The sequence below is a fragment of the Lasioglossum baleicum genome, chromosome 1, assembly GCF_051020765.1.
Source record: "Lasioglossum baleicum chromosome 1, iyLasBale1, whole genome shotgun sequence".
Lineage (NCBI taxonomy): Eukaryota > Metazoa > Arthropoda > Insecta > Hymenoptera > Halictidae > Lasioglossum > Lasioglossum baleicum.
The window spans coordinates 14,648,120-14,660,118 of record NC_134929.1 but is presented as its reverse complement, the minus strand read 5'-3'; the positions used below and the strand labels follow the sequence as shown (position 1 = coordinate 14,660,118).

The window sequence follows — 11,999 nt, the reverse complement described above, 5'->3', positions numbered from 1 at the left end:
GTTTAAACCGTGTGTATCCCATATGTATAAACTATAAACCATGTTTACTCAGATATTTACTTCCCTAAGTACCGTAGCTTTTCCAAAATTTCGTAAAAATTTACTGAGATAGTTTTAACCCTCATCCGTCCCTCATTTCACGAACTGGATCTGTCCCTCGGTGTCAAATTGACACGGTGATAAAAGACCGATGAAATAACAAGGAAAACAGAAATAACAAGAACTTTTTTTATCCAAAGTGATGAGTTAACATTTACATCTTAGGTATTTCGGTTGTGTTTCGTATTGGAAAAATAAAAGACACGAAGTTTTGGGAAAATTTACCTACAAATAACAAAACAGTATGATTTATTTCGGGAAAACTATGTCAAGTTGACACGAGGAACGGATGAGGGTTAAGTATGGATGTAATTATGAAGGATAGGTTAGTCGGAAGCCAGCGACTACGATCGAGTTCAGTCGGCTTTTGGAAAGTGGAAGGGTGTCGGAAAGATGGCGGACTGTTTGGGACTGCGTGCGGACTTGTCCGATTGTTTTGTTCGTGTTAATTTCGTGTTTTGTTATGAAAGGTTACGTTAATCCAGTCGTCTCAAATAATTCCGTCAATTTTCATTTTCCAAATCCTACATGTATGTAATTTAAGATATAACCTCGAATGTTCCAAAGAGGTTAAAGAAACATTTGCAGTGATTGTGTAACACAGAAGCAAAAATTAACCCTTTGCGCTCGAAGCTATTTTAACTCGAAGATACAACATTTCTTCCGACCTTGAATAATTCCATTCTATATAATTTTTTTCATTTTATGGGTATGAAATTGATATAATACCTCATACTCTGAGTCACCACTCAGTATGTTGTGTGTATATGGTACAGCAATTTTTAGTGGTGACACTGAGTCACCACTCGAGTGCTAAGGGTGAAAGTGCTAAAATTGCATTGGGGTCACGAGAGACACCGGAATACCATTGCAAGGGTATTATTCTAGCACAGGTGTTAAAAAATTTGTTCGCCGCCAAGCCCTTTGTCATACTTGTTACGAAGAACGTAAGAAGCTTAATAGTAATCGATACGAAATGCGCTCGCGATAACACCTTAAATTTCGATTTAAATGCTTTCGTTTCGTCTCCACGTTGGTGCTCTTTAAGTTTCCAAGATAAGCTCAACAATTATTCACAGCGAACTACCCGATGCGATTAATTCGGACGATTAACCTTGACGTGCTTCTATTGGTTGCGCTAAATGAGACTGTTTTCGTGCATACAGCGTCACTAGAACGAGCCAACAATTCCTTCACTCTTAATCTCCGTCTTTTTCAACGCGAGCGGAATTGCAGTGGATGCACGTCGCGATACTTTTAATTATCACCGAATGTTGACTACCCCTTTGTCTTCGGAGAAATGTCCTAGATTGCTTGACCATTAAAATTAACTGCGCGCATTAATTCACCGCAAGCAACTTCATCGTGTAACGTGAAAACGGTTGATTCTTCTACATAGTATACGAGTCTGAAGCCACCTTTGACAATGACGATCACGCGTATTGATACGTAACAGACAACTGCACGCAAACGCGAAAAGGGTTCATTCTTCTCGTATAAATAACTAAGGTGTATGGATAAAAGCTTTTATTCATTGTATGCACATTACTGCTACTGATGTTTGTGAATATTAAGCAATCAAGTAAATATTAGTTCACTATGAGTTTAACATTACTTACTCCAATTGCAATAATTATTTACTAACAATTAGTAAGTCAAATGTACAACTACAAAGGCATTCAGAAATGTAAGAAAATGGGCACGTTATTACTACATAATTGAAATTATTAACAGAAGAAATAAATTACCGTTTAACTCCCTCGTCTTGCAAATTACAAACATTTTCTTTACGCAGGACCTGTAGTCTAGTAATAAGTAGGAAAGGATTTTTAGGCAAAATAGAATTTTTTATGTTAATTGCAACAAATTGGAGTGAAATAGAAATTCATTCCCTTTCTTAATATGTTTAATAGATTGAAAATGATATAACAATATCTTATAATCCGCTGTCTAGTGATAAGCATACGTATAATAATATACTGTACTGCTTAATTTAAATGCTTATGTAGTTAACCAATTTTTATTCTACTACATTCGTGCATGCAATTTATTTTGAAGAGAGTGTTGTTAATAAGTCTCCCTCTTCCTATTCTTCCCTTCTCTCCACTTCTCACCCCCCCCCCCACCGCTCACATCCTCTCTCCGTCGCTCTAATCTAAGCATATTGATTGCGCAGCAAAACGTGGATTGAATATGTAATCTTCTTCAAGTTGTCGTGTAATTCTAGGATTAAAATTATGTGAATTATTACCAGTCAGATTAAATAAAAATTCAGGGGTTCTCTCTTGCTCGTGAGATATATGAGAACTGCGAATATTTAACGTTACGATAAATTCTTGGAAACCATAAGGCTAATAGCAGCAATAAATAACGTATCGTTTTCTTGAATTAATCGTAGGGAAATTGAACATTCATTTCGAGGCTAACCGATCTTTAACCCTTAGCACTCGAGTGGTGACTCAGAGAGAGAGAGAGAGAGAGAGAGAGAGAGTCACCACTAAAAATTGCTGTACCATTCTTCAAAATCTATTGTTCACATTAATTAAATATGTTGGTATCTAATCAATTACTATGCACTTAAGTATCATATGAGATATTGCATCAATTTCATATCCATACAATTAAAAAAAATCACACAATAAAATTATTCTAGGTCGGAAGAAATGTTTCATTTTCGTTTAATGTTTAATTTTGTCGTGCAATCGCGAGGTATATGATATTATATTTGTATTTTCTAATATTGCGAAATGTATACAGGGTGTCCCACGTAACTGTCGCCACGATTTTTCGGGCACTTTCTGCAGCCAGATAAAAAAATGTTTCGAACAAAAGGAAGGTCATCCTCATTTTTTAAATGACACTGCACATAGTATACTATGACATGTTTTCGTTGAATATTATTTTATTGCGTTTTTGGTTTGTAATTTGTTTTCGGTGCTTCTTCATGGTATAAATGTTATAGTTCCTTGTAATTTTTAATCAATTCTCTGGATACATCACCTAGTAAACTAGTCCTTCTAACATCTACAAACAAATTCCTCGGGTTCAATTTTTAAAAAGTTTATACGGGGTGTCCACTTAATTTTGGTCCCGATTGTATTAGGAGAACTGAAGACTTTTGTTACTAAATATTGATTAGAAAGTTTGACGAGAAAATTCTATCACCGATTTATGCCCGATGTGCCAGTGAAAGTGTTAACATTATTGTTTGTTAGGTATTGATAATTTACCGTGGCAGTAGCTAACAATAATCGTTGTATCATTACGATCACCTTCCATTATGCGGTTCCTGTCAGTAACAGCCCCGCCATTGATTCGACGTCAGACCATTACATTTCTAATAGTCGTGGAGAATTCTAAGCCACGGTATCTTCGCGGAGTACATCTATCTAATGTATCACAGTCGGTGCATGTATTGTCATCGCTGGTCGCAATTGCTCATCGTCTTCCCCAGCATCGTCTTCCGGTTTTCCTTGCCTCCAGCTCCACCGGTTCGCCGGCTTGACTGTGCACGTGGCGCTGGAATTTATTCCCCGGTAAAATGACTGTACGCGAACACCGAGCCGACAGTAAGTATTATGAACGGAGCGTGATGCATGCGTACATCAGATACATCCACCATGAAACAATAAATTGTGCAATTTAATCGCGGTACCGCGCGAGGGAATTCTAATTACGCAGCTTAATTATCCCGCGAATGAAAAGCCGAAGAATATTTGTTCGTTCCGTTCAACCCCCCGCCCTTCCCCCCCCGTACCACACCATCGTGTTTAATCCAGCTGCAACTTATTCATCTGTTTATAACGTTGCCTTTACCTGCACTTTCGCCATTGACTCTATTGACCGACATTATCGGGGAGCTAACTTCATTATGCTAGATTCCAGGGTCCGTACCAGATAACAACTCAATCTTTAGAACATCATCCTCTTCTTGAATTTCGAGGTCAGAAGGTCAACAATTTTTTTTTATTGCATCGCATTCTATTCATCACAAGGGTAGAAAGTGCAATATACCAGACGATTGCATAAGTTATTGCCCGATTTTCATGGATGTCGTAAACTGTACTGCACGGCGGAGTGGAAAAAAAATTATACAGTCACCATTCTTTTCTAATTGTAGAAAAGAAAGGCGACTATATAATTGACTAATAAATATAATTGATTAATAAAGCTGTATTCTTTAAAATTTAACCATTGAATTTGATTTTTAAATCGGGCACGAACTTATGCAATCATCTAATACTACTTTACATTAGTGCAGTATACTTTTAAGTTCTTCTAATATTTTTACTGTTTTAAATTTAACTTATTCATTTTTATCATAAATGCATCAAACCCACGGTCTAGTAATAACTGTGATATAGGTTCGCGGTGTAAATCTTAATGCCAAACGAACAGTTCTTTATAAGCCAAATCAATCGTGCCATCAGCCTCCATTCAATCGAGACTCGACCTTCATCCCGACTCACTAATCAATATTTAACCTCGTGGAGGTCGCGGTCCTAAAAATTCATTCTGGGTCACGGTGTATATCTGAGAGACTATTTTCAAATCTGCAGTATTACTATTTCTGAAAGAATGTATAGAAAGAATATTAGAAATATGTGAATATCCTTTTCTGTCACTGTATAACAGGTTGTGAAAAACAAGAGAAATAAACAGTTTTGTTCTGAAACAGATAGATTTATAAATAAGAAGTGTTGACAGGAGCAATGTTCTGAAAATGTGTGGCAAGATCTTTCTTTTGTAAATATAATAACAATTACATTACTATTATTGTAAGTATTATTATAATATAATATAATAATAATTACACTGCACTACTATAAACAATATTTGCAACTTTCAAAATTAGAGATGCTCGATCAACATGAACAGAATAAATAAAAGTTGCACACATTTATTATAACATTTACACTATCAACTATTTCATATTGCCGTCACGGAACTCATCTTGACTACAGCTACAACACTATGAAGTTAAAAATACAATCGATGACCTTCAAAAGACTTTGAAAATGACAACAGTCAGAACATTTTTATACATCTCCATATTTTCTTCCTCTACCAGTGCAACTTTTCTTTCTAACATTTTCTTCTATCTTCAAGCCTAACGGAGCTGTTTACGTGTTCTGTTTCTCGTGAATCACCCGCTACTGGAGGCAGTGTCCCGCAATCACATAGTGGGGGGACGGTACACTGTAGTGGGAGTTGTCAAGCGACAGCGGGGAAGAAGTGGCCTGAATGTAGAGCGTCAGACGAAATGAAATAAACAGTACCTTTTATTTAATAAATCTATTTCTTTGCACATATAATCAAAGTCGCTAAAAATACATTCTTATTATATTTATAAAGTAATGTAAAATAGTCATATATTCAGTGCTCCGTAGTTCTAGTGATGAGTGAAAGGCGAAACGCGGCATAGCCGATGGACACCGTGACATTGCGAGCAATACTGGATGGTCTTCTTAATCTTTCCTCCCTCTCCCGGTATACATAGTGGCAGAATTTATTCTGTTGTAAAATGGCTAGCCGTGAACATCGGTCTGGCAACAGTACCGTGTGCAATTATGTAAAAACTATGCTAATAGAAATTGCATAGGAAAATCCATTTATGGCACAGCCAAGAGCGCGTACTATCGCAAGGGTGGTTGCAAAGGGGGGTTGGGTCGAGGGGCGGGGCGGGGATGGAAGAGAAACGGGGTCGAGATGATCCCCACTCGGCGGGAAGGGGCATTTCGGTGTAATGAAAAAAACTGGCGAAATTATGCAAATGCAATAATGTATGCAAAACGGACCGAATACCAGTTAAACTTGCTAGAATCGATATGCGACTTTCGCAGCTTTCGTTTCTTCGCCATTGGCTATTTCCCACCCGCCCGGCGATCTTTAATATCCAGCCGTTCCATACTACTCGATAGTTTCAGTTTGTTTACGAACTTTCCAGAGATTTTCCCGACTCCTGATCGAAAATTGTACAGAGTGCTCCCGCAATACAGATACAATTGAGAAAGTGGACGATTCCGCCATATTGAGTCACACTACCTGTGAAGGTATCGAACAGAAACTTATTTCTTAATTTATTTTCACTCCAAGTATAATTGTATACTTATTTGTTGCCAATATTTAGCCATTAAATTGCATGTATCCAACAAATATAAATTTTCGTTTTCGTATAGAACATTATTGGTATGAAAGTAGTTGTAATTATGCTGGTAAAAGAAATCATAGTGGTGAAAGAGATCAAAACTTGTGTCCCCGCAACGGCCCGGTCACGTGACGCGTGTCGCCTCTGTCGTGCATGTATCACGTGACTTTTTCCCCTCGATTCGTGCTCCCTTCATTCATCTGGTGACTCTGGTTATATCAGGAAACGCATTCACAAATGTATATATTTGTTTCCCACCCTAGGGGTATGACAAACATTGCAAGTGGTTTAACAGTAAACCTACCGAGCACTAAAAGCGATTAACATGTTTTAGTTTGCAAAAATGACCAGGCTCTATTTATTTAGATTTTCTGCAATTTTTACAACAATATGTGCTTGGATACAGAATTTTATCGAATCAATTTCCACGTAAGCAACTTCGTAATTTCAATAATTATGAAATGAAAAATATAAAACCGGTCATTGGACCGGCAGTGGTAGGTTTAGTGTTAAAAGAATTCTAACAATTCCTGAGTACGCGTAAATCCTACTGTGGATAGAGCGTGTTTGTCGTGTCGTATACAATATCGCATCTCTATTGGTGAACAATTCGGGACGGAGAACGCGATTATAGAGAGCAGTGGACACAATTGTGCGATTGTTTTTGGCTGGCAATGCGCTTATGTCCTACTTCCTCTCATTCGCTCTTGCCTAACCCTCTCTTTCATCGCCAGCAAGACTGAAGCAAGGCCTACTTTCCCATTATTATCCTCGAGCCGTGGTGGGGATGACGATGTGATTATAAGGAGACCAACAAAGCGTGATTATAGTGGGAGAATGCTGTATTGTCAGCACCTTAACTACATTCTCAGGTTTGTACAGTCGAACGTTTGTTATTCGAGATATTTTGGCTACATGGTGTACGAACAATTGTTCTAATAAATGAAATAATACAAGGTGTTCGATTACAGGTAGGAAAAAATTTAAGGGGTGGTTTTCCATGATAATAAAAATCCGGCGCGCGGCAGTCTCGTATCAAGTGATATAAATTGGGGGCCTAGTGGGGTGAAAATGTTTTAAGGATTCACAAATTAATTGTTGAACGACATTGAGACTGTCTACCCGTTAAAATCCACAAGAGCATCTCTAATATCCGCCCTATGGAATTGTACGAGTAGAAGGGGACAATGTCCTTTCGCTTTACAATCGGCTCAAACTCCATGGTGACCTTGTACGAGTTTGAAGATCAGTGTGTCGGATACAAATGAATTCGTTTGGCACTTTCAAATGATATAAATAAATACGTAGCATTGCATTTAAAAAATTGAAGGTCACCTTCATTTCTAAAAAGAACACTAATGTTTCGAATTGAACTTCGAGAGGACTTTCTCCCAGCCAGCAACACGGCTCAAAGAGGAAAGATAAAATTCGCAGAACACGTGCTCAGAGGTTCTGCATTTTACTATTCGTTTACGGCCGGAATTTCCATTTATTCAGCATTCGTGACGTAGTTTTACAGTAGACATCATGCGCGCCGGGACTCGGCAGTAGACTTCGGAAGATGTGTTCCGGATGAGTAATCGTAACGCTACTACAGATAGTTTCGTAATAACGCCTCGAGCAGTATTAAATTTGTCTACGCGACGGGTGAAACTTGTGTCAAACTCGTCAACGAAGAGGATCATGCGGGGCGATACAAACAGCCTGCCCTGCCTGTGTTTCTTTTCGTTCGCGGAAGTTCAACAAGCTTCTGGGAATTCCCTGGCAATCTCCAGCATATATTTTTCTGCGTAAGTTAACCAGGTAAATTGACGCGTTTTAATAAGAACACAATCGTGATACTCGCGGAAACAGCGCGGCGCATACTCCCCCCCCCCTCCACCGGCTAATGTAAATTTACGATCATCGTTCGCCGTAGCTTTCATTGTAAACAACTCCGGGAACAAAAACAGGAAGGAGGGAACGGATGTTGTGGCCGCGTGCAAGCCGAGAAGAAGAAGGCCAACCCGCACGCCTCGTAATGGACGATTATAAGCATGAATATGTAGATGGCATTTAGGGCGCAAACGGCCTTCAATGCCACGAACACGCGCTCGTACTTCAACCCTCTCGTGGCGTTGCACCTTAATAACGTCACCTTAGCCACGTGCTTGATGAACGCGGCGTTCCCTCCGCCAGTGGATGAAGAATGGTCCCGGACCGTTCCAGAGAAATATGGGATGATGGTTTAATGAGTAACGTTGTGTTTCTCATATTTACTGCGGATCAAAAAATCTGTTGCTGCTCACACTTCTTTGGCGAAAATGTAAGGGACTGTCGTAACGGTTGGGACACACGATGTTTGCTAACTAGAATTATGCATTTAACAATACTGTAAATAACGAATAAAAATTTTTTATCTTTAATTTTTGCCCAACTCTGATTGTAGGTAACGTTATCTATCACACGAACTATAAGTGTATGTTTCGTACTGTGGCGTTAATAATTTGATCACCCAGTGTAAGTTATAAAAGTAGTAATTTAATATTCTCTTAAATGATGTACTAGGGTTGAAGATGTTAAACTATTATCGATATACGAACAAATTAAGTACGAAGTAATTGTTGGAGGCGATTAAATAATTCTAATCTAATCATATAATTAATTAATTAATTTCGAATGCTTCCCTTAGTTTTATCAATGGTTTCATTAATATAACAATATGTCTCGTTAGCATCTTTGGTGTACGTCGCAGCGTCGATTACTTTTCCGAGAAGCCTTATTATTTTAGCCGAGTAAGATTTCGGTTTTTCAATTAGAACTCTCAGCGAAAGGACATGAAGTGCAAGCTAATTTGATGCGATCTTGCGGGCTAGTTACTGGCAAACTAATTTCGAAGGAACGAAGTTATCGCTGTTCAGCTCGCTTGCTGGACCAAGACCCTTAGCAGGGATGTTCTTATGGTTTCTTCCGGCGCAGTTGAAACCGAAATAAAACGAAATCAGTGTTCAGGGAAAGCCGGTAATTTCACATGATTACGTCCAGCTTGTGCTCATTCGACTTGGTTAATTAACTCCTTTATCCTTCGTAAAAGTCAAGAGACAATATTTGGAGGATTTCGTCCCCACTGTCTTGGCCATTCTACAGGACCGCGTGTCCTTTATGATCTTGGATCTCGAAGTACATTTAACGTCGAGTATTGCTTCAATTCCCATGACCAAACATCTCTATCTAACATGTTTTGCTAATAACATTTGTGATAGTAATGAAAATATTAAATGAGTAGGTGCAATTTAAAACAGTGAAACGATCAAAAGATTTCAAGAGTATTAATACATTATTTTCGCTAAATTAAAATTATTAGTGAAAAATATAAATTTCGATTTACCTCCTGTGTCTTACAATTGATGTATACATTTTTTATCGTATTTTTTTAATTACCAGTTAGAATATCACTACATAGCAGTTAGGACAACGCAAAAGAGAGTAGTAACAAGAATTTATTTGTGCTCATCAAATATGCTGCATGTTTATTCACTGATACTATATTTTTATTCAAAGGGAACGGTGCCGTGACGTTTTCAGAATTAGGTTAATGCATACATTTTCTGCTTTTATTAATACATAAATTATTATACTTGCATGTGAGATACATGTCAGGAAGTTTATTACACGTGGAGGATATCATTGGACAGCTATCGCTACAATTGATGAAAAAATTTTTAATAGAAATATTGAAACATTTACAAATATAATTAATGCACGTGCATACTTCCAGCTAAAAATTCAGTTATGAACAAGAAAAATATGATTCTGCACAGGTTTAAATTCATACTGAATTCATATATTCGTATATCTATAATATGCTAGAATATACCAGCATGTACCAGAACGTACTATGATATACAAGAAGGATGTACTAGAATATACCAGGATATACTAAAATAATATTGTCGTTTTTCATTGATTGCCATTTCGTTACTGTCTGTTTATACTCTGAAAAGTTTTGCATCTGTTTATCTACTTGAAAGATCGGTGTAGTATCAATAAATTTTAAAAATAATTCAATACGAATTAAAAAGATAATGACGTTGTTAGGAACACCTTGTTTCAATATCTGTATTAAATAAAAGTAGAAGTAGTGAGCCTTGATAAGAGATATTAAACACTAATTATTAAAATATTAATTTGTTAATCAAGCAAAGATTTATTCTTGGAAAGGAATAGGTAAAACAATAATATTTTTCATTTTTTTTAAATGGCCTCTTGGTACTTATTTGTTATTGTAAGATTATTCCAATCGTGAAATGAATACTTTTTGTCTAAGTGTACAGAGCAGTCACTTAACAAAATACATATTGTGATCTGTAGGTAATAAGAGGAGCAATTAATCAATATTTCATAAATATCTCTCAACGTTTCGAAGATTATTGTCCCCCAACAAGGACATTTCAAGGGTTCGTGAAAAGACTTCGACAGAATAAAAAGTAACGAGGGTAATATTCGTCGCAAGGGGCCGGAGAATTCTTGTCATGGTAAAAGAAGAATGAGGCCATATTTGTCTGACGAGGAATGCCCTTCGAGAAAAAGAAAATGTCAGATTCCGTCTATACGATACTTTTAGCAGAAATACGTGAGGATATCGTCTTTTTCGTTTGGTGGATTCCGTTTGCTTTTACCTTAATTTGAAATCTTACTTGTGTAAGTTTAATTTACTTGTGACCTCACTCTTAAACATCTTATTTTGTCAAATTAACGCAGAAAGATATTATTAGACAGCGAATCTCTCTATGCAAAATAAAACATTTATACATCATTTCCATGGAAATATGAAGCTAAATAAAGATTTACTTCTTGTGCAAATAATTGAAAATAACGTCTCTATATTTTCACACCTTTTAAATGTTTTTACTGTTTTTAAGTTTCACCTACTCATTTATATCATTTCTAATTCGTTAAAATTTATACAAATTTCTGGATGCTAAGAATATTCAAAGACATTAGACAACATTTCTCTTATTAATTTTTAATCTTTATTTAAGTCTTTTACTGTTATATTGGATAAGGTTGATCACGTTAGCAGGTGGATAAGATGTCACTACATGACATTAAAGGAAAAAGTTACTACAAATAACGTCAGAAATTACCCCTTCCACGAAAGTACAACATATTTGGGACATGCTGTATATTATCATAAAAATGCTGCTAATTACTCTGATTTCGGTATCATAGCAATTGTGGTAGTTCATATCGATTTTGGTATTTGTTAACATTAATATCGATAATAAAATAATTCTAAATCTATGCTAAAAAATAAATTGGAAATTATAATAGATTTTATTTACAGATGGACCGAAGAAATGACCGATAAATACCTGTAAATAGATATTTTTATATTTTCATACCTCGGTCTGTAGAAGGATTTCAAACGTGCAACCGAAAAATACTGGTATTTTATATTTCGGTAGGAGACCCTGTTTTGAGTCAGTGAATATTGCTCTGCCGTTCTGTTTATTTATCAACTGAAATATTTTTGTAAAAACATTGCTCGAACACATCAGTATATTGTTTGATTTCTTTATGAATCTCGATTCGATATATTGCTTTTTAGGTAATATCACGTATCGAAATTGCAATGCAGCACTGTATTCCGACTTTTGACATAAATATTTAAAAATAAATTGTGTTAATTTAATTAGTGACATTGTTCGTCCATGATATTATTATTTAATCAAAATATTTCAATTAATTCCGATTGATTTCAGAGGATCTT

The 11,999-nt window shown here is 36.5% G+C and overlaps 1 long non-coding RNA gene across 1 annotated transcript; it reads left to right on the top strand.

Annotated features, from left to right (window-relative positions):
- The first annotated feature begins 6,154 nt into the window (after positions 1-6,154).
- LOC143212071 (uncharacterized) lies at positions 6,155-8,459 on the top strand. Its single transcript, XR_013009600.1, has 3 exons — positions 6,155-7,119; positions 7,219-8,050; positions 8,166-8,459. It is a non-coding gene; the product is annotated as an uncharacterized LOC143212071 (long non-coding RNA).
- Positions 8,460-11,999: the final 3,540 nt, after the last annotated feature.